The sequence below is a fragment of the Rhyacophila brunnea genome, unplaced genomic scaffold, assembly GCF_057557595.1.
Source record: "Rhyacophila brunnea isolate RB1 unplaced genomic scaffold, BYU_Rbru_1.0 scaffold_1, whole genome shotgun sequence".
Taxonomy (NCBI): Eukaryota; Metazoa; Arthropoda; class Insecta; order Trichoptera; family Rhyacophilidae; genus Rhyacophila; species Rhyacophila brunnea.
This window is the reverse complement of record NW_028232751.1, coordinates 24,542,205-24,566,480: the sequence shown is the minus strand read 5'-3', so window position 1 is coordinate 24,566,480 and position 24,276 is coordinate 24,542,205. Positions and strand designations below refer to the sequence as shown.

The 24,276-nt window shown below is 35.3% G+C and overlaps 1 protein-coding gene across 2 annotated transcripts in view; it reads left to right on the top strand.

Annotated features, from left to right (window-relative positions):
• The first annotated feature begins 665 nt into the window (after positions 1-665).
• Positions 666-24,276, top strand: part of CalpC (calpain C) — a 94,358-nt gene continuing 70,747 nt past the window's right edge. Inside the window, exon 1 of one of the 2 annotated variants that reach the window (XM_085942407.1) lies at positions 666-1,293. The gene's annotated coding sequence lies outside the window, so the exon portion shown is untranslated. Of the gene's footprint in view, positions 1,294-17,109; positions 17,243-24,276 lie in introns of those variants that run through there. The other variant, XM_085942414.1, reaches the window with a different exon arrangement.

Below are 24,276 nucleotides of genomic sequence, written 5' to 3'. Positions count from 1 at the left end.
TCTGGTCTGATTTGAGGTCTGTTGATCGACAGAGATTCTCGGTAACATGGCGTGGTGTCCATAATGCTCCAATAATTAAGAAACTGGTCTGGTCAATAAAGAAAGAAGTACGTATACTACGCTTTAGTCCCATTTTCAAGTTTCACTTTTTTATATTATTTATGTTCCTTTAATATAGATGGAACGGATGGGTTAGGAAGCAGACAAGAGTACGCGATGTAATAGACGTTGCCAAACAGCTGAAATGGAGATGGGCGGGGCACATTGCTCGCCGAAAGGACGGCCGCTGGACAAATGCCGTCATCCAGTGATACCCAAGGGGGTTCGAAACGGCCACAGGGTCGCCCTAAAAGCCGCTCGATTGACGAACTGGTAAAGTTCGGCGGAAATACGTGGCAGCGAACGACACAGGACCGAGAGAGTTGGAGGGAGCTTGGGGAGGCCTTCATCCAGCAGTGGATTGACCCCGGCTGATGATGATGATGAATATAGATGAGAGTTTATTATAGGAAGGTACTTATTTTCTTAATTTTAATATGCTTTTACAAGATCTATGACGTATGTAATGGTAATGTTTAAAATATTATTGCGTTTCATATTTTGTCAGACAATCTTTAGGGAAAACTTTAATATTGTACGTAGCAATACTGCCAGAGAGTATCGTCACTCGTCACGTCAGTTTGTTCGGAACAGTTCGGAATTCGAATCGGTTCGAAAGTTTGAGACGGTGCCTCTCTTTTACGACAAACCGCTCAGTGTTTTTTTTATATCACACAAATTAGAAACATCTCGAAAGTTTTCTGTGAAGTATCCCTTCGCACAACTCTTTTCTTCTTATTCTGATGTACTAAGTGTCAAAGGAGAATACTTTTGTCTCAATTATCAAGTGAAACTTCTAACTCTGTTTGATATCAACATGATTCTGAAATCAAAACTACTGTTATGCCGTGACAGCGCGAGCGCGTGAACATTTCCAATAAAAAAAAAAACACTGAAATGATAATATGATTTCGCAAACTAAATTCAAACTAATGATTACTCATTGGCTGTGCTCATTCGTGAATTTAAAACATTAAATTATTACACCTACACTTACAATGTGTATTAATCGCACATTCTCAGTATCTTATTACCTATATTCGTGAATTGCATTAAAACCAAATTGTGTTTAATAACTCAACAAAAAATAATTATTTTCTGAAGTGATAACATATTAATATAATACAAGTGTGTTCAGGAGAATCAACTAATAATCTCTTACAAGTTTTTTATTCGGATTACTTGCCAAACCAGGTTTGTCTTCTTTTTAGTTTTGTTTGCCAATGTACCTAGGTACTTACTTTTTTCACTTTGTTGACATGTTAGTAAAGTTTGTCACAATGTATATATTGCTATTTGTTTTTTTTTAAAGCGCTTGCGAATATATTTGTTTTGATTATTTTATAGTTTCCAACCAACCTCGAGTTTGTCTCTTCTGCTTACTTATCTTTTACATAGGTACTTACCCGCATTATTTATTCCTGTCAACTGAATCAACCTGTACCTATGTGTAATGCCAAGAGTATGCTTATAAAACATCGTAAATTAAGCATTAAATAATAATATTTTGGAAATATGCTTAGTTTCATGGTCACATGAATAATTGACCGTGAAAAATATGTAAGTAGCTAATCGTAGTTTTAATTATTAATGACTTTACGTACGAATTCTCTTTCTTATTTCACCTATATGACAAACTCGAGATCGCATTGGGTCCTACTGTTTTTGCCATGCCTTCCCTTCAGCGCGTAGACCGTTCTTGTATCATCGATGCATGGTGACGTCGGGTTGACACACGAACTGCATTGTTGCTTTCTATGGACTGCAACTCCATAAATAATTAAGTAGACTAGAGAGTCTACCTGTTAGGGCACTTCGTAAAGGCAATTGAACTAAAATTCTAATTTATACGAATCTTCTATTGTTGTATAGTAATCGGTTTAAGCGACCTAGGCATGGCCCCCACAAGGGGGGGCTGACAGGGCTCTAGCCTGGGGGCCCGGCGTCACGAGTCGACCAGATAAGTGAGATAAACACATCACAAATTTGCTCTAATAGTAAAAAAAGTCGCCTGCGGCGCTATTTTACGTCGATGTTATTGATAATTTTAAATATTTGGTTGTACGATGCAATTTTTAACTGTGGGCCGATACTAGACAACTCCATGATTCAAATGGATTCACATATTAAAAATACAAAAAATCTCTAAAAATACATCTTAATATTACTGCGTACACCATTTGGAAAACTCTACTACAGTGCGTCACACTGCCTTTACTCTTAGTGATAGGTAGGGGGGGGGGGGCGCCAAACATCCTAGCCTGGGGGCCCGCCTCGGGATGTGGGGGCCATGGACCCAGGATTTGCCTTTCGGCATCTTCTGGCTCTATTTATATTCAGAAGAATGTAAGTAAATACCCATTGAAGTTGACGAAAGGGGAAACCCTGTTCACCACATAATATCATCTAGCAGCCGGTCATCGCATTCATCCATTCTTCAGCTCAAACATGAATTGCGATAACATCCACTAGTTTATTTTTTTGGTCGCTAATCATGAACCAAAATGTATACTTATATATTTTCTATTCTCAATATTTACATCTATATTATGTACGTACACATCGCCCCCACAAAGGGGGGCTGACAGGACTCTAGCCTGGGGGCCCGGCGTGGTGGGTTGACCTGATAATTGAGACAAACACACATCGCAAATTTTCCTTAACGCGGAAAAAAGTCGCCTGCGGCGCTATTTTATTTGTAGAGTTTTAACATTTTAAAATGTCTAGTGTGATGCAATTTTTGAGTATTGTGTGTCGATATTCGACAACTCCGTGATTCAAATGAATTTATTCAACCATACAAAAAAATCGCTGAAAATACACGGAATATGTACCTTTAATTTTACCTGAAATAACATTTGGAAAACGATTCTGTAAAAAGTCCCCCTGCCTTTAACCCTAGCGATAGGTAGGGGGGCCCGCCAAAGATCCCGGTCTGGGGGCCCGCTTCAAGATGTGTGGATCATGTACCTACCCCTCTCTCTGCAAAAAAAACTGTGGGCCCTCTTCTATACTTTTATATTATTATTTTGGCCATCTATTGTACCTTTTTCTTATTACGAAAGTTAATACCTACCACCTGACTGATGCATAGCTGATGTCAACCTCATGGTAAAGGTATGACACTCCTACCTATACATCGACCCATTCGAAGGTATTCAAGAGACAATGACCTGCATAACAATCATTCGTCTCGCGTCGGTTTGAACATCAATGTGAAGAAAACCAACATTGTGCAATAGCACCACAGAACAGATAATAAATTATTTCTGAGTTCCCTGAATAGTACATTTGTCGATGCAGATTGCCTCCTGATTAGTGATATATCGACAGCATTAAATTTAATACATTCGGCACTCTGAAAAGAGACCTCACTATCCAAATGGGAATAGCTGGAGCCATGGCCCCCACATCCTGAACCGGGCCCCCAGGCTTAGGATGTTTGGCGGCCCCCCCTACCTATCGCCAAAGGAAAAGGCAGTGTGACGCACTACAGTAGCGTTTTCCATGATGTACGCGATAAAATTAAGGTGTATTTTTTTATTTTTAATATGTACATCCATTAGTAGCATACAGTTAAAAATTGCATCGTGCAATCAAATATTTTAATTAATAATAATTATTTAACTAAAATAGTAGGCGACTTTTTTATTATTTGAGCAAATTTGTGGTCTGTGTTTATCTCACTTATCGGTCAACTCATCACGCCGGGTCTCTAGGCTAGAGCCCTGTCAGCCCCCCCCCCCACTTGTGGGGGCCATGGCTGGAGCAACACTCAAGTCGATGAAGAATGTTTCGGACTCACAACAACACCAAAAAATGCTGCCTGTTCGATTCTTGCACTCTGACGGTGTTGCTTTACGGTAGCCAGTCATGGCACCTTATGAATGCTCACAGTAACTAGATCTGTGCTGTGGAGTGGAGTGGTATGAGTTTGCAAGTAACAAGGAGATAATGATTCCGAAACTGCATCCTATCATTTTGAATGTGAAAAAGCTACGTTGAAACTAGCTTGGCCTTATGCTTCAAGAGAATTTTAACCTGGCTTGCCTGTTCTTCAACCCAACTGGATTCCGGCGTGTATACGGTGGAGTTAGGGGATGATGGCATGACTTAGGAAATGCAAGAAACCTGGGAAGTGACAGGGATTCTTAGAGGAGCCGCGTGGTATACATTATAATACATACATAAATGCTCCAACTAAGAGACATGGATTATGAAGAATTATTATTAAACTGGCGCTAGGGGCCGTTCAGGTCCATGGCCGACTGCACAACGTTTCTCCAGGCATCTCTGTCCAGCGCTCTCTCTTCCCAGTTGACTATCCCCAGCCTTTCCGCATCTATTTGAATGTTGTCCGCCCATCTCCGTCGAGGGCGGCCAAGAGGTCGAGTGCCAGCTGGTGTGCCTTTGTAAATCCTATAGAGAGTTCTAGATCTTTCAGATCGTACAACGTGGCCCGCCCATCTGAGCCTTCTTGACCTCAGAATATTAGTGATTCTAGGTTGGTATCGGTCGAAGAGCTCAGCGTTTGTGCGGATGCGCCACCGGTGGTTCTCATTGACGGGTCCAAGTATTCTCCGGAGGATTCTGTTTTCAAACACTTGGAGCGCCTTTTCTTGTTTTTCGAAAACAAAAACAAAACTTGTGATAACCTAGATTCTTCGACTAGCTCTTAATTATCATGTTAAATTACACACTCAAGAAAAAGGACCGCTTATTGGAATGCCGTTGGTTTATTTCTATACAATTTAACTTATATTAACAAATTATATAATTATTTATTATTTATCGTTGTTTTTATTTTTAAAGTAACAACTGCCACTATGACGTTGATAGTTTGTTTACGTAAGGAATTGCAAATGGCCGACAATAATAAATTCGATGCCTAGGCAACGGAATAATTCTAAACTATAATATTATACTGTATAATAGTCACGATTGGGGTATCATATTGTGGCGTAATGGTAGTGCGTTCGGCTGATAACCGAACAATCGGTGGTTCGAATCCAATCGAGTGCGATTTTTTTCGTGTGAAAAAAAAATAGTTTATGTATAGGTACATACCTCAATTAAGTATTGGAATAATCACCCTAGTCTAATCACAAAATCATGACACTAATAATAAGTGTCTACATACTCCACCTTCAAACTGTTGAAAACAATTATGTAAATACTTCTTAAAGACTATGCTGGTTCACTTGAACTAGATTTCTTTCAGTGGTAATTTTCACCCCTTTTCGTTTTATTTCGATATGCGTTCAGAACTTCTTTTATCTCCGAACGTCCTTTCTTTGAAGCGAATTTTGTACGTCGTCGCTTCGGATATTGATATATTCCACTTGCGCGAGGATGAGTTTAGGTGGACATTGTTTTATATATATTTTTTAATTAAGGTCTACTTATATCATTCGGTTTACTTCCATGTACTTACTTAGATACTTTTTTACTCTTATAATCGTGCTTTTTGTTTAACTATTATCAACACTTTGTTTTTTTATATTAGGTGAACGTTTTCAATTTGTAATTAATTTGTCACATTCACCATTTGTCAAACGACAGAATAGCTCATTTAAGTCATCATCAATGCCTGTTCACGTCCCTTGATAAAATGCCGCCCCTAGGCACCGCCAAAATACCGCCTCATTTTTTTATACACTATTTTTATCATCCTTTTATGAGTCCACTAATTGTGTTCTATGAATACTTTACTAACAAAATATCAGACTAATTATTCACAAATCTGCACGTGTCGTTTCTGGTCACCAAGGTCGTCGAAGGGCAACGGAAGTAAACTAGATATGGCGAACCCGACAAAACCAGTGAGCTGATTTTTTTAATGATACTTATAAGATATTTTCGTTATTACTAAGTTTAGGTTGCTATTTCTATAGGTATATTTCAAATGATTTTCGTCGATTTGCCGCCCCTCGAGTAACTGCCGCTCCCAAGCGACGCTCAATCTGCCTACCCCCACGTGACGTCACTGTCGCCAAGCTAAATAATACACTAAGATTTACGTATCTTTTAGAATAAAAACCTTCTCCCTTTGCCTTATGGCCTTTACAAGATCTTACATAAGTAGTGTAGTTCCACCACTGCTACTTGTCATTTCAAATCGTTATGTTATGAGTGTTATGAATATGATACATAACAACAACACCATACTTAATTAGCGCAAAAAAACTATAATAAAAAATGATCACTGTGTTATGTTTCCTCAAATTTGAAGGTAATAAACAAACGGATGTCATTATATCAGATTCCCTACCATATTTATATATATATGACAAAATATATTATAATTATCTTATGGCGGCACAACGTGTAAATATATAATTTTTAGTACATTTCTACTGATATTGCCCGCGCAACTCTACCCTATTATAAGTAAACCACGTGCCTGGCTCTATGTGGGTTTAGTTTCGCATTTAATTTTAAAGTGACATATTTTAGCACTTGTGCGCGCACTATTACATTATGGACGCAGTGTGATAGATAAAATGACTATGCCTATAAAAATCTGGGTCCGCCAGTATTGCCATGATCGCAAAAAGATAATAATACTGATGAATGTGGTTGAAAAAGGTCTCTATCTATATTTTATACATTTCCGCTCATACTGTAGTAGCATTATTTTCATACTCTGTGAACGTGTTAACAGCTGTCTCGCCAAATATATAGGACCTATTGTAAAAACACAAATAGTTCCCATATTTACAGTTAGGTAAAAATTAATTCTACTTGTTTATTTATTCATAAAAATAGTGTTATGGCATTACAGCGATTGGCCAATGAGCCATAATACTTAATAATGACTTAATTATAATATTAATACTATCGATCGAAGCTACTTGATGGAATTTGAATTTAAATTCTAATGGATTTAAGTTTTGTACTATTCCATTTGAGTTGTTTTTTTACGACCCGGGTTTCACCTTTCGGCATCTTCAAGCACTATGTGTACTCACCAAAAAGTGTGTATTTACCTTTTAGTGAGTACACATAGTGCTTGAAGATGTCGAAAACCGAAACAAGGATCGCAAAAACGACTCAAATGGAATCTTACTACAAACTTAAATGCATTAGGACTTAATTATAGATAACAAGAAAGTAGGAGGGAGAGTAAGTATGTGCTTATGTAAAGGGTGTTTTTTTAGAAGTGTACAACTTTAAAATGAAATAAAACACATAAAAATTGTGGTAATGGACATGTCATTGGCTTAATTTGAAAGATAATTTTATGCCATTGGTGTTCAAATATGATTTCGGGCATATGGGCGCCGCCTGGCTCGAAGAAAGCGCAATCTGGAAGTCCAATTTTCGACCACTTTTTCGAAAAGCTGGGGCCGTATATTGGCAATAACGCGGCGAATGTTGGCTTCCAAGTCATGTATCGTTTCTGGTTTATCGGCGTAGACTAACGATTTCATATTATATCCCCACAGAAAATAATCTAAAGGTGTTAAATCACACGATCTTGGAGGCCAATTTACAGGTCCTTAACGCGAAATTATGCGTTCGTCGAATGTTTTCTTCAATAAATTGATTGTAGCGCGCGCTGTGTGGCATGTTGCGCCGTGTTGTTGATACCACAGCTCTTCCACATTAATGTCATTCAAATGGGGAACGAAAAAGTTAGTAATCATGAATCTATAGCGCTCTCCATTGACTGTAACGTTCTGGCCGGCATCATTTTTGTAGAAATATGAACCAATGATTCCACCAGCCCATAAAGCACACCAAACTTGTTTTGTTTATTGACCTACCCATTCAACCAAAAATGAGCCTCATGATGGACGATTATGTCGACCGTACAACGGATATAGTTAGTGCATTGTATGCTTCGCAAACTGAACCACGATTTTCGAAATAGATTTGCACAATTTGCAACCGTTGTTCTGGCATAAGTCTATTCATGGTAAAATGGCAAACCAAATTGACCACAAACCAGCTTTCAGCTATCAAAAAATGTTGTCAATTTGAAAAACAAACCTCTAAAAAAACACCTTTAGATATTAAAGTAAAATGATAAATACAATTATTATGTATTTCATTGCAAGAATAGTGATTATTACAATTTTTCAAAATATTATCATTTTTCAATAACGAATATAGGTACTTACATAAGGTTTAAGAATATTAGATTCTTTATTATAGAAAAACACAATTTTGATGATATGAATCAAAAACGGATCGATAGCTTAGAGACAAACGCATTCACCTGGAAAATGAAAGAGTTCGGTCCACATTTTTTTTCTAATATGTGTTTCATAATTGTGTTTTTCGTCAGAATTGTTTTTGATCTATTTTCTAGAAAACGTGTCGAGTTAAAATTTTAATTATGTATATGATTAGATATTCTTATAGGGTACCACTGGCGAAGAGTGCCTTTTTCTATTGGATAGAGGTAGGCTCTAGGAAACCGAAAAAAGTGACTTAAAATGACTCAGACTTAGAGACTTAAAGGACTTAAAATTGAATTTTATTTCATTAGTAGTTTACTTATACCTACTTAATAGTAGGTATTATATTTTACTATCTTTTTTTAATGGGTAAGTAGGTATTTATTATGAGTTTTTAAGAGCAAATGTTCAATCGATATTTGAAAACTCGCCGCTGGTACAGAGTAAAAGAAACCTGTCAATCAATCAGTGAATTTGTACCGTTGCGACTGAATTAGCTTCCATTCGATAGACCGTTGTACTGTAACAACGGAAAATGATTTAACGCTATTGCGATTTTAGCCAATCAGAAACTTGCTGGAAGGCTATATTTTAAAAGTCTTTTTCAAGTAGGGGAGACCGAGGTGGGTTGACACAAAGGTGAGTTGACACAACGACTATATCTCAAAAATTAGCAACTGTTAAGAATATAGTAATATTGCAGTTTGAACTTCACAAGTACACCGACCTGTTGGTACATACCAAGGCTACTTTTTTGATGAACTTTATGTATTTTTCTGTAAAGTATTGAGTAATATAAGTTTAATATTTTTATAGCATACCTAATTATTTCAGTGTTATAACTTATAATTAAACTTTATTTTGTCACAAATTACAATATTTTTAGGATATAATTGGATTTGAAATTCAAAATCGTTATGAATAATACATAAGTACAATTTCAGATGGTCATTAAAAATGTAGGTATTCTGGTATCTAATTCTTGTGGCAGTGCAGGTGACTCATTTAGGTGTTGGTATACTATGACTAGACCGGATTTTAATTTGCATTAAAAAAATTTTTTTAGTAAATTATTAATTTTTTTAGAATTTATTGATCGCATAGAATAGTTTTGACTGTTATGTGCTGCGTTAATGGATGTCAAAGAACTCCAGAAAATTAAATAAAACCATTTTCCGGCTAAAAAGCCTTGTATTATAATATAAATATATATTATAACATTTAATATGTCAACCCACCTAACTTGCTGTTTCAACTAGGTGGGTCGAAGTTGAAACGGAACGCTTCCCTTAAAATGGGTTTTTCACTAATAAGTAATTAATTGCTACTGTACTGATTTTAAATGCAAGTAAAGGATGAAATATGCTATGCAAAAAGTACAATTTCATAGTCTTAGTAGTGAAACTGAGAAATGACCAAAAATGTAAAAATTGTGTCAACCCACCTAGGTCTCCCCTAGGTACCTACCAATTTAAAAGAATATTCTTCTACCGTTTATGAAGATTATAACAATCTAATGAACACCCGGCGGAACTACCTTTAAAAGTGTTATCTCATACTAATCGCATATTATACCTACATAATATCATTTTTATCACAACTTTGCATACTTTCGGAGTTAGGTGGTATGTTGAAATATGCCTACATGAGTGGATAAGAATAAAAATCCTATGTTATAATGAGTTAGTGAGTATAAGTAATTCAGTTAAGAGCATACTTCAGTGAAACGGCAAATATTTTTCAACTATAGGTGCGACGAAATTTCGGACTGGCTGGCAATCGGAGAGATCTTAAATCGTGTAAAGATGACTAAAAAACGTTACCCATTTACTTGACAGAGAAAATATGTCAATGAATATATTATTATTATTACAAATAGAACAATAAACATAACACTCAATGGACGCATGTTGAATTTTTATGACACATTATTTTTTGTTCTGCACGCGTCGTTTGCACATTCTTCGCGTCGCGCAGTCACGATCTTTTTAGACTATGCCCCAGCTGAAGTATAAGCCGTAAACTCGAATCGTTCTAAATTCTAAAGACACTTGTATGCCTTCAATCAGTAAATATTATAGGTAAGGTTAAAGTTAGACCGATAAAGGATTACAGACTGTAAGACCGAACTATCAATGTTATTTTAATCAAATTAGTACGTATATAAGAAATCAATTATTCTATGTTTTTTTAATTTACTTTGTCATTATTTATGTAAGTATCGTGCCATAAATTATTTGAACACATTTTTTTCTTTTACTGTTGTTTTTGTCACCTCGCGAAGTGATATTTGAACGCTTGGTCTTGTGCGAAACCCGTTTTCTCTGTCCAGTACATACTCGCCCACTCCTAATCAATTCGAAATTGAAATTATTCGCCGGACAGTATTGGACACCACCCTCCTGCCCAGTGTTGCCAACCGTACTATAATTATAGTATTCGTACTATAATTTTGGCCCTCGTACTATGTACGATATAAAACAGCTGATATAGTACGCCCAAAATACTATAATTTTGAATATCGGAAAAAATATGTAAAGAGTACTAAAATTTCGAGATTTTCGTTCGATAAATTGGTGCAAAATACTACAATTTCGTAATATAAGAAGAAAAAATTGCTCGAAAAATGTAAAAAAATCCTTTCACTTTGGATTAAAATGAAACTTCTTGAATTCTTCCGTAAGCACTTTTGGTCGGAAGACGTACCTACCTAAATAAAAAGGGGTCTTTGAGTTTCTCAAATTCTTCGTTATTTTTTTTCTGAAAAACAAAAAACCTATACATTTTCAACAATTGACAACGCGTACTATATTTTTTCCCCAAATACTTTAATTTTGGAGGCTCTGTACTATAATTCCACTTTGAAAAGATGGCAACACTGCTCCTGCCACCGCAAGAGAAAAACGACAACAAGCTAAATGGTAGCACAATACGTAAGATGGTAACAACTGACACCAAGGGCCATGATGCCATGGCCAGGCTAAGAGTCATAAAATAAATAATATGCAATGCTAATAATACATAGGAGAATAATTGAGAATTAATTGCACGGGTAAACAAATTGAATAAAATGAAAAAAAACTAAGTATTATTTCTATTAAAGAATAATCCACAAGATTTAAGAATGTAACATTCTTTGTAGAACATACATAATTCGGAAATGCAGTCGAACTCGGTTATTACGATCACGGATATAGCGAAATCTCGGATGTAACGAAGAAACATTCGTTGACATTTTAGTTTATGATTTTTTCCATACATTTACCTTTACTTTACCAATTTAGCCACCTTCACCCTTAAGACGATACATCAGTGAAACGACAAATAATTTTCAACTATAGGCGCGACGAAATTTTGGACTCGCTGGCATTTGGAGAGAGAACGTCGAGCTGGGAACACGCCAATTTGTTTCGTGATGGCGACGGGGGTATTAATTCATAAATCGTGTAAAGATGACTAAAAACGTTACCCATTTACTTGAAAAAGAAAACGTGTCAATGAATATATTATTATTGTTACTAATAGAACAATAAACAGAACATTAAATGGACGCATGTTGGATTTCTATGACAATTTATATTTTGTTCGGCGTGCGTCATTTGCACCCGCGACCCGCAATCCGCGCATCGCCTAGCCACGATCTTTTTAGACCATGCCTCAACTGAGGTATATAGCCTTAACCAATTACGACTAAAGTAGGTAGGGTTTGTAAAACTTTGTTAATATTTACAATTGACTTTTGCAGCTTGAACTAAGGGTAAGTAGGTACTCGGTACTTGCAATTGCTATTGTTGCTAATAATTTAATAAACACTTTTTTTTAATTCATCGAATATTTCACAAGATTTGAGAATGTAACATTTTTTATTGAATATACCTACCTGATTCGGAAACATCTCAAAAACATAGGTACCTAGGTAGTAAAAAAAATAAGTACAGGGCGCATCTTGAACTCTCATCCATCGGGTTTCGGCTAATGTGAATATTTTGTTCAAAAAGAATTTTTGTGATGCGTTTCCGATGTATCTAAGACACAGGTTCTCAAACTTATGTCGACCACCGCCCACTTTGAGATTTAAAAAAAATCTAGTGCCCCCCATATTTTTTAACTTACCTTTTTACATTACCATCTGTTGCGTATCTTAAAAACAGTTATTGCAAATATAATTTTTAAACATACATTATTATATGGATAGGATAGATAGGGTGTGACCCATATTCTATTTCTGATATCAAAGATTGTTTCAATGAGAGGAAAGAAAACTCATACTTAATCGTATTTAGAAGTATTTTGATTAATATTAAAAGAAGGCTTTGAATTTAAAACTTATCTTATGTGAAGGATGAATCTTCGGGTAGGGATGTGATCGCCGCGATCGACCGAAATTTTTTGTATGAAAAACCATGGACTACGTAGGTACATGTAATATAAAGCTGTATCCACATTATAACATGCGTAAGCGAGTATAATTTAACCGTCTATAAGTACGGGACTCAAAGCATTCGATTAGTAAATCGCATCTCAAGTGGTGTCGTGTCTAGATTACGTCGGATTTTTATAGATAGAATTGGTCTGCCGTCGCCCCTCTAGATTTCCTTAACGCCCCTTAATTTTCATTTATACTTCTACTGCTCCCCCGAAAGCCTCCAGCGCCCATTAGTGGGCGTTATCACCCACTTTGAGAAAGACTGATCTAAGAATTATGTTTAAATGCATATAAATATGCGATAATGAATTTTACTTTATATAGGTACGAGTATCTTCTGTTTTCAACTAACTTGTAAATAAGGTGCGATTATATTATTTTGATACATTATTCTTTTAGTGCCTATACACGTGCATGGATTTACTTGCACCAATGTATTTTTAACTATCGCGATAATAACTGTAAACGTAAAAGTGCTGACTGTCTCTCCAATCTCCTTCTTCAAGAGTAACCAAGACGCGATGTTGTCATTTTACGGTAGATACTACAGGTTGTTTTTTTTAGAGGTATAGAACTTTGAAATGGAATAAAACAAAGATGACTTTTTATATTGACATGAAATTTACTTTATTCGAAAGATGCTCTTCTGGCATTATAATTTAAATATGACTTCTGGCATATGACCGCCACGGCTGGCTCGGACGTAGTCTAATCTGGAGGTCCAATTTTCGATGATTTTTTCCAACATATGTGGCCGTATATCGGCAATAACGCGGCGAATGTTGTCCTCCAAGTGGTCAATCGTTTCGGGCTTATCGGCGTAGACTAGCGACTTCACATATCCCCACAGAAAATAGTCAAGCGGCGTTAAATCGCACGATCTTGGAGACCAATTCACGGGTCCGAAACGTGAAACTATGCGGTTACCAAAAGTTTCCTTCAATAAATCAATTGTGGCACGAGCTGTGTGACATGTTGCGCCGTCTTGAAACCACAGCTCCTGCACATCATGGTTGTTCAATTGATGAACGAAAAAGTTAGTAATCATGGCTCTATAGCGGTCACCATTGACTGTAACGTTCTGGCCAGCATCGTTTTTAAAGAAGTATGGACCAATTATTCCACCAGCCCATAAAACACACCAAACAGTCAATTTTTCTGGATGTAACGGTGTGTCAACATACACTTGAGGATTATCATCACTCCGAATACGGCAGTTTTGTTTATTGACGTATCCATTCAACCAAAAGTGAGCTTCATCGCTAAACAAAATTCGCTTATGAAAATTGGGATCAACGGCAATCTTGTTTTAAAATAAATTTTCACAATTTGGAAGCGTTGTTCAGGCGTCAGTCTATTCATGTTGAAATGCCAAACCAAACTAAACATAAATCACTTAACAGCTGACAAAATGGCCGCCAATTAAAAAAGTACTGCCAGCTTAAAGTTCTATACCTCTAAAAAAAACACACACTATTTGACAGGTCGTGAAATCGGTTAACCTATAAATGATTCTCTGCGCGCTGCAGTTCGTGTTTTTACCCACAGTTTTGCTACTATTGTTCTACTGCGCAGGCGCAGATATTGTATGGTCAAATTGTCGCGTGAAAATTCAGAAGATTCTGAACTTTTTTGTTTTATGCCAGCAATTTTGCTATTTGCACGATAATACGTGTTTACACGTGCATTTTTTGTTATGGCCGCGATAATACGTACCTACTGTCAGCAATAAATTCATGTACGTGTAGACGGGGTATTATGCTCAGAAAAAGTATTGATACCTCATTACCTACTGTTTTTAGCATTTAAAGTTTTAAAGATTAAAGCCATTCAAATTAGAGACGTTGCTATAAAATAATATTATATTATACAGAAAGAAGCCTTTCCGAATAAAATGTTTATAACCTTTTGACTTTTAATGTAAATCAATAACACGATTAAATCCCTTTATATATTATATTATACTTATATGAAAACTGTGTTTTTTACTTATCTACTTATATATATGTTATCCCCATTATTATTAGCATGCCATAATTAAATTGCGCATATTTAAATATAATTTTAAAACTTGTGATTATTGAAATAAACATTAATTATACTAGTTTTTTTTTGTTTATCATCGTCAGCCTGGATCAATCCGTTGCTGGATGAAAGCTTTTCCAATCTGTATCCATGCCGTATCATGTATAGGTCCACTTTTGGACGTTTTGTACCTACACCTTAGACACCACTGAATGACTAGGTGCGTCCAGCGATTGTCTCCTCTACGAGCTATTTTTTTCCATTAGGCTAAGACCACATGCTAGGTGACATATCCTAGCGAACGAACGCACACTATTCTATCGCAATGGCCACACTGCACACTTCGCGCCTCGCTACGTGATTATGAGTCACCTCATGAGTCTCCCGGCGAACAAACGTGTTGGTTATTTATATTGTGTCGCCTAGTGGTTTTGCCATTGTCTATGGATTTTGCAAGATGACGGATGTTTCTTCAGTATGACAAACGTCAAACACCGTTTATTTTGAGGTTATGAATAACGACACATGGTATGAATTATTGACATTATGCACCCAACAAATCCGAATTTGCGACTTTCGAAATTTTAAACTTAAATTCTCTGTGAGAAGTAGCTTTCTGGTTAGATTTGAGAGTGACATATCGTTGTTGGCTTGAGCGCTCCCAAATGTCAAATGAATTTGTACCTAAGCACGTAGCGTGCAATGTGGCAGTAGTGTTTTTAGTAGACAAGCATAACACATAGCTCAGCACTAGCGAAGCACCTGCCTATGTGGCCGAAGCCTTAGTGAACTTTTTTAGGTACTTTGTACGACGCATACCTACGTTTGTCCAAGTAATTCAGTATAATTCTTGCGCGTGTAAAGTATACGTTTTATAATTTTAACACTTTTTTGTACTTTTTACTACACTGATACGCTTCTTTGCCTGATTACCTCGCTTAGAATGAGATCAGATGATACTCACTTTTATTAATATAAATGTAGTAACTTAATACGAAAATAAATAGATAATGTATAAAAAAAATATATTTTTAGAATATCATTACATCATTTTCATCCTAGAGCGTAAACTTATGAAGTAGCAACTCTACCCAACATCTGTACATATTTTGAGTTCCTAGTTCTTTTTTTCATGAGGAGAAATATTTCGCACATAGGTATGTGCAATGACTGAAACTGGTTAAACAAATTGCGTTTTAGGCACAATAGGTCACTTTTGAACAACTTATTCAGGCGGCCAAAACCAATCCAATCGAGTTGAATCCATTCTGCGAACAATTCCAACAAATATCCATCTATAACTGATGACGGTTTCGTTGACATTTCAAAATAAGAATAAACACCCCTCAATGGCCTCTATCTCCTAACTAACCTAATGATTATAGAGCGAAACAGCACTCCACTGAAGGAGTTTTATAACACTGCTATGGATATCTACATCTTACTAGGTACTTTACCGCACTGTATTAAGTACGTAATGACTTTGCGAATTTGGTTTGCATTATTTTATTGAATAACTCTTTATAATAATATTGTATTACTCGTAGCGCGTTTTGAGTTGACTTTGTTCAATACCTTTTCTTTTACTGTAATGATTTTTTTTAGAAACTTTAAACATAATGCACCCCTGAAAAAAGACTGTCACAACTCAAATTCAATCAGTTTTGAGTTAAGTAAAACACGTTGACGTTCTTGTCCTCATTAAAAAGCTTAAAAGGTCAAAAACTAATAAAATTATATATATAATATGGAAGAAATATCGATTTAGATATTTTATTGTACCTACTATTTTTTTAATGTTTCGCCATTCTTGGTACTTTGAGGATTGTGATTATGTTAATAGTGTCACATTTCGAAATGTAGCAGTCTATTATGTACCTGGCATTGTATTATGAGCAACATATTTCAGATTCACTGTAAACGTAAAACAATTCAATTTTTCTATTTGGTGGAATTTAAGTTGCGGCAGTCTTCTTTCAGAGGTTCAGCGTTAATTTTAAAGCTCGTTACTATAATATTACGAAAATAATTTAATACATGGAAAAAAGACCGATGCGAACAATTAAACGCGGATGAAGAAACCTATAAGTTATAATATATTGTATTCAGATTTTTTTGTGAATGTTGCTTTATTTAGGGATGGATAAACACAATGCACTTGTGTATGATAAATTATCAATACACGATGCTATTATTTCGTTGTAATGTCACTGATTATTAATTATATTGCAGTGAGTGGGTAATAATTTTTTTGAATAAGCTGGCGAATCTTTCCTGAAATTGCTGCTGCGCTTGCGAAGATCTTTCACGATCGATGATAAAAAAAAACAACATGACAAAATAGTTGCAATATATTTCCTATTTTTGTTTGAACAGAACCTTGCATGATAAGCAAAGTCTACCTCATCAGCCGAACACGTCCAGCATGACACTGCACGACGCGCACTTTGTTGTCGGGCAAACGAGTCTGGTCATTGGTCATCACAAAAATTGTTACACTAAATAAGTAAGTTATGAAAACATTATCAGTACTATCGCAATAAACGTTAAAAGTTCCTAAAGGGCCGCTCAAAAAAAATATTTAAATACCTAAGAATCCTAAGCCTAGTAATTATGTTTCAATATTGATTAGCAAAGTAGGAAGTAGGTAGGTATTTGGAGATAACTGTATTATTGAGAAAAATTTGCATTACGAACTGCTTATATGGGATCCGAACCATAGATAATCTCCGAACTCAAGGCCGATGAGGTTTATGTTTATACGACTGGGCCATTGAAACAATGGCGGACACGCTATACGTATAATTATTTTTTCAAGCGCAGTTCGGAATTCCTCATCGGGCCGGCAGTGTGCTAACAAGAATGAGTAGCGGCTGAGAAGTAGTTAGTAGTAGAAGTAGACGATGGCTCACGAAAGAAAGTGGGTTATGACAGTCAGATCGCCAGTTTCGTTTCGACGTCAGCGTGTTTTCTAATTCCACTCAGCCGGCCAACTTATCTCACTTCGCCCCACCTCACCTCACCTCACCTTATCATACATCGCTCTGCCTACGATGTCAGTATTACACTGACAGAACCAACCTCTTTAACGCCGAATCACCGATAACCGTGTTCATTAGGCCAACATCGAAGATCTTAGACAAATATCTTTTATGAAGAACATTTTATAAAAAGTTTTCCATTAAAATCATCCATAAAAGATCTTTTATAAAATGTAATACTACCATACTACCTTCTATCAAAGATCAGTCTAGTATTTAGCGGTGTCGTCAAATAAAATTTTCAAAATTCAGTAGATTAAAAAACGATCAGAACGATATTAGATAATGAAAAATAGATTAGTGGCTTCTAAGTGTTAAATTGTTATAATATCACAAGTATCTTCTAAACAGTCACGCGAATGTGATTCATAACCCAACATATATTCATATATGTTATTATAAGTAGATCTACTAAAAATTCGGTAAGCATGGCAAAACTAAGGCCCTCCTCCCACGGAGCAACTAAAATCCGACCGAACTGAAACTAAAATTCTAACCAGTATCTAGCTAATGTATTTCAATGGCGGCTCACTGACGGCGAGACTGGAATCTCTCAGTTTCAAAACGGTGGTAAAACATGCTAGTCGCGCGGTTTCTCAAGTTTCTAGTCACCGTAAAACAGTGGCACCAATATCATATTTTTTTACCAAAAAAAATCTTACCAAAATTGGTAGCACTGCGTAACAAGCGCCATGCTATAAAAACCATAACAACCCAAGACGTCAAAAGTACAAGATAAGCTAAATTCTAATGGATTCAAGCTCTGTACTATTCCATTTAAATTGTTTTTTGCTACCCGGGTTTCGCCTTTCGGCATCTTCAGGCGTCGTGTACACTCATCAAAGGTAAACACACACTGACAACGAACACTCTCATTAACTCATTAACTCTACCTTATATAGTAAAGCAATATAATAAAGTAGGTAAAAACTCTATTACCTATCTATCTAGTCAGAGGTCACAAAAAATACAATAAAAAAAATATGAATAGTTGAAGTGTCAGTAAAAAACCTAATTACTTAGTAAAAACTTAATAACAATACACTCGATAGCATATTAATATAATAAATCGTCAAAACCTAATAATAGATCATTATTTTTTATAAACAATAAAAATACTACACTCAAGAGGCGTAAATCGTCAATTCTAAGAAAAAGAATTTAAATTCAAACTCCAAGTACCTTCGGTCGATAGTATTAATATTGAAATAAGCTAATTGTATCCGAGTAAACGCATCAGCGTGCGTGTTGTCAGTTTTTATACAAAACAGCTGATAGTCCAGTTTGACAGTTTGAGGTTATGTGATTATTATTTCAAGTGGGTTTTAGTAGCGCCATGTGCGAAGCATAACATTGGTCAGTTTATGAGTTCCATCACCAACCAGTTCCGTCGGATTTCATTTGCGCCGTGGAAGGAGGGTCTAAGTCAGTGTCGTTTTGATTGCTCATTAAAATATGGAAAACAGCAAAGAATTAAGCAACAAAATTGTTGATTGTTGAAAACGAAAAATAAAAAAAATGGAACCAAAAACGTACAAGCCGCGACATACATTCGTTGTCTACTTTTAAAACCTAACTTTTATAAAATATTTTACACAGTGTAATATACCGCCATTTAGGTATTTTATACTGGCAAATATTAATTTTCATGTTCCCACCAATATCACTCGTAACTCTACGGTCTTCAAGATACCTCGTCGCAGGACAGATGTTATGTTTCATGATGCTGTGTATCGTGCGATTAACTTATTTGATGGCACCATAAAGGTTGATTATTAACAATATAATGTTTGTGGACGTGATAAATAGGTTAAATTTATAATTGTATATATTATCATGTTTCTTTAATATTTACATAAACACATGCTTTTCTACTTTCTTGTTATATTAGTTGATATTTGTAATTAAGATATTTTTATAATTTTGTATTTATTATGTATTATGGCGCATTGGCCAATCGCTGTAATGCCGTAATACTCTTTTTCTAAATAAATAAATAAACATCCCTGGGTACTAGCTACCGGTGACAGTGGCGAAGGGTGGAGGTAGGCTGTTAATATCCGATATAAATAGTGTACACTTAACTTTATCAGTCATACGTATTGGTTTTCATTAAACAAAGACAACGATTTGCAGATAGTGTTGGTTAGTTTTTAAAAAGCAATTAAACCCTGCCTTACCAAACCATAATAGTTTAGGTATGCTATGGGCAATCCGATACAAATAGTGCACAATTTTTGAATCATACGTATTTGCTTTCGTTGAATTAAGAATACATATTATTACAGATGGTATTGGTTAGTTTTTTTTAAATTCATTAAGACCTGCCTAAAACAAAGCATAAGAGATAAAAAATATTCTTCTATCTATAAAATAATGGCATAATTTTAGATATTTTGTAGATAGATAAGAATTTTTTGACTATTATCTAATTATGGCTCGGTTTGTGCAGGGTTTAATTTATTTTAAAAACTAACCAATACTATCAGCATATTTTAGTCTAGAAAACAATTATTATGTATGATTGACAAAGTTTAATAGCGTTCATTATTTATGTCAGATCTTAACCACTACCGGATGATGTAATTTTTCCTGTGAAGGTTTGTTCTTCAAATAATATAGTTAACCCATCTCCTTTACGACGTCTTGATGAGTTTTATTCTGTCAGCTAAAATCTTAACATATTAGTGTTCCAGGAGCAACGTTCCAATGTCTTGTGATGTTGTGTACTGAAGAGTGCGTAGTTCCTATTCTGACTTAATCTATTATACCCAGTTGTCAAGCTTTAATAAGGCCTCGCTCGCCGTAAAATGATGTTTTCCTTCGTAGAAACCAAGTTGCAATGGCAGACCAGTTCAACTGAGGGTCGAAGCGACGTGACAACATCTTTCCTTTCAAAACACTTCCAAAAATATGTGATCGGCATCCTGCAAATTGCCAAATTTCGACACCTTTTCAGATATCATGGTGTAATTATTAACAAGAAGCGACCTCCTCTATATTTCGTCGGTGTTTTGTAAAAAGGGCGAATTAACCAAAATTCTATTTTACAGGAGGATTTTCAACTTTTGACATTTATTTCTTACCTACCTGTGGATGAAAATAAATGTCTAAGAAGTTTATAATAAAGCTTAGAAAGAATACTGTCTTTATAATAGGCTTTATAATATAATATTTTAAAAGGCCTAATATGTCACATTCTTGCTTTTTATTCATAATACTAAGTGGATATTCGCCCTTAAGATTATCGTTTTAAGCGCTTTCCTGTGGAGATACAAATTTGCCGTTTTTTACACAACAAAGCTAGTGAGGTACATATTGTTTATTCATTAAAATCTCAATTTCGCCAAAATGGTTGATTCGCCCTTTTTACAAAACACCGACGATTGTTTTTGCTTGGATCTAATCAGTTTAATTGAGTCTTCGCGTCGGGTTTAGGCGATATTGTCGTGTAATACTCTTTATTCCTTCCGATTGTCTTTCACCGGAGGCCTGAGTTATTATGCCTCCACTTATTAGCACTGCCGATTAATTCGTTCACATTAATATCCGAACATATCCCACGATAGATATTTTTTTATAGAATTCGAATAATTCACTTCGACCACAGCATGTCATATTTCATGAAGAAAAAAAACACTTCACGTACTTCGATCGGTGTATGTTTCAAATTATTTAGGTCATATCATGATATCGGGATGTAACTCTTAATTATTGTGTTACTCTTGATAGTTAAGTTAAGAAAACGCAACTCCTCTGGGGAAATTTAACGGTTCGAGGGGGTCGTGAAAAATATTTCTTCTTCTTTCACCCTGTCACGTCCCAGCATTGGGTCACAGAGCAAACACAAATTCACGCCACTTCCCTCGGTCCATCGTCAACTGTCGCTCCACCCGCCATGCCAGACCTACTTAAGAATGCTTACCCTGCAACCACATAATTATTGATTGTAGACCACGAAACATATGAAATGTACTGTAAATTGTAATAATCACCATCCAGGTTACAGAAATAGAAATAAAGACTGAGAACAAACAAGTACAAGCCGATGTTTGTTGTCGACTTTTACAACGTTTTTCTTAGCTCGTATTCTTATTTGTCCGGTGGTTCTTTGTCCGGTACAAATCTTGCAATCGATTTTTAACTAACTTCCCGACTAGCTAGACATTTGAAACTTTTAGAATATATCAGAACACGATGCCAATGCATTTATTTAATACTTTTAGCTATCTTCAAGTAGAATTGAATTAATTTTCAGTTAATTCTGTTTTGTATGAAAAGTTATTTCGACACCATTATTGGTTGCTAGGGGTCTGGGGTCCTAGCAATTAAATTATTAATATTAATATAAACGTGCGTTACTATGGAAATCAATATGAGTGTCACAGGGCTCGAAATGGACCGGAGCGCACCGGAGCGCCGTTCCGGTTCGTTAAATTGGTAAAATCATCGCTCCGTCTCGTTAAAAAAATATTTTGGCCAGGGAACTAAGAAATAATGGGAACTAAAATACCTAACGGGTAGGGAGAAGCAGGCAACTGATCTCGAGTAAGGAAGAATACGGGATAAATTTAAAAATGTGTCAAGAATACGTCATACGTCGAATACTGACAACTGCTCTCGGTTTATGCATTGACACTCATTTAATATTAGTAGTGTATTACACACACTATTGCACGTATATAATAATGTGTTGGTCATTTTCGTAGGACACTCACACATTCAAATCCCTGAGTCAAAATTTATTATCTGTTCTGTGATTTTGACCGTCTGAGCTAGATAGGCCGTATAATAGAAAATCAACACACTTATTTTTATAAAATACACATAAAAAAGTATGTAAACAGTTTCAGAAAATTGTCGAGCGCTCCGGTTCGTAAACTTTTCCAATTCGAGCGCTGGAGTGTCAAAATGACATTTCAGTATTATTTCTATCAAGTATATTTTTTTTGATTGTTTAAGCTAGTCAAGTCAAGTTTATTGATTCGACAGAAAATTTAAAAACTTTGTATATAAAAAGTTCGTTTTATCTTGTAATTATTAATCTTAACTTTATAAAATATTTTACGCAGTGTAATCTACCATCTCGTGTTTTATAACAGAATTCTCTAAAAACACTGTAAAACATTTTAGTAAAATATTGCTCACTACTGTGTTCCGTAGTAATTACACCGTAATCATTATTGATTCATCCGAAGCGATGATTTATCCATTATCTTGTTTCCGTTGATTAAAAAAAAGTCCGACGATTTGTCGTAGAACAATAAAAAGGTTCACAGTACGTCCAAAAATCACTGTAAGCACACTACTGGTATTAAAATATTGTAGTAGTCATGCATATAAGTTTCGTTACATTTCAAAATCAGCCAAGTCCACTTTTAGGTATTTTTTACTTTTTTGTGAATTGATGAAGAACTACTGCTTTCTAACATTTCTGCATTATCAAAATGTGGAATTTATTAATTTTAAATATTCTTTACTCGAAATAATATAAACTTTCACCCTTGTGACTGTGTATTTGAGAAAACAAAAAACTGTTTTTCTCCTATTTATCTATTTTGGACTTGGCTGATTTTGAAATCTAACGACACAATTGTATATACAAAAATAATACATAGAGTGTGTTTGGGGACAAATGTTACCCTGCTTTATGATATTTATAATATGAAGACGTACATAATACACAAGTAGACATATTTGCCAGTCTTACAAATTAAAAAGTATACATAACTACTCAAGTTAAATTTGGGACCGGAAACGCAATAAGTATCTATATTCTATACCAGTGGTTCTCATGTGCGGCCACCAGAGGATTTTGCTGCGGCCACCGACATCATTTTCAGTATTTAATTTAATTAACTGGGGTAACGTTAGATATGCGGTATTGGAAATGAGTCATGACCAAGTACTTTAAATCCATTTTAATAATACCACGGTTGAAAAAAGGTTTGGTCGAAGTTATACGTTGACCAAGAATCAAGTCAATCCAAAGAATTGGCAACAATTGCTTTATTAATATTGTCGATTTTCCCTACTACTGTAAAGGTACTGTGAAAGATCATTCAGTGTAATGCACTTCATAAAAAAACAAATATCGAAGCCAGTTGACAGAATTGGAAAAAAGAAGTACCTATTGAGGAATTTCCATTTGCATTATTTTTAAATAAATAGATAATATGTACTAAAATGTTCAAATGTTTTTTTATTAAATGGACTTGTCTATAAATAAATTAATCCATTTTTTTAGTAAATAAAATGTAGCTTTAATTTTTTCAATCAATAACAAACGTGAAATTTGGTGCGGCCACCAGATATTTCCATAGAACTGTAAATGTTAATTGTGCGGCCACAGTTAAATTTCACGTGAGAACCACTGTTTTATACTATAATTTGAAGAATATAATATTTGGATGTATGTTTGTACCGTCGTTTGGTTTTTCTATATACAAATCCACACGCGCAGTCGCATTTCGACAGTAGATTCGAGGAGACCGACGAG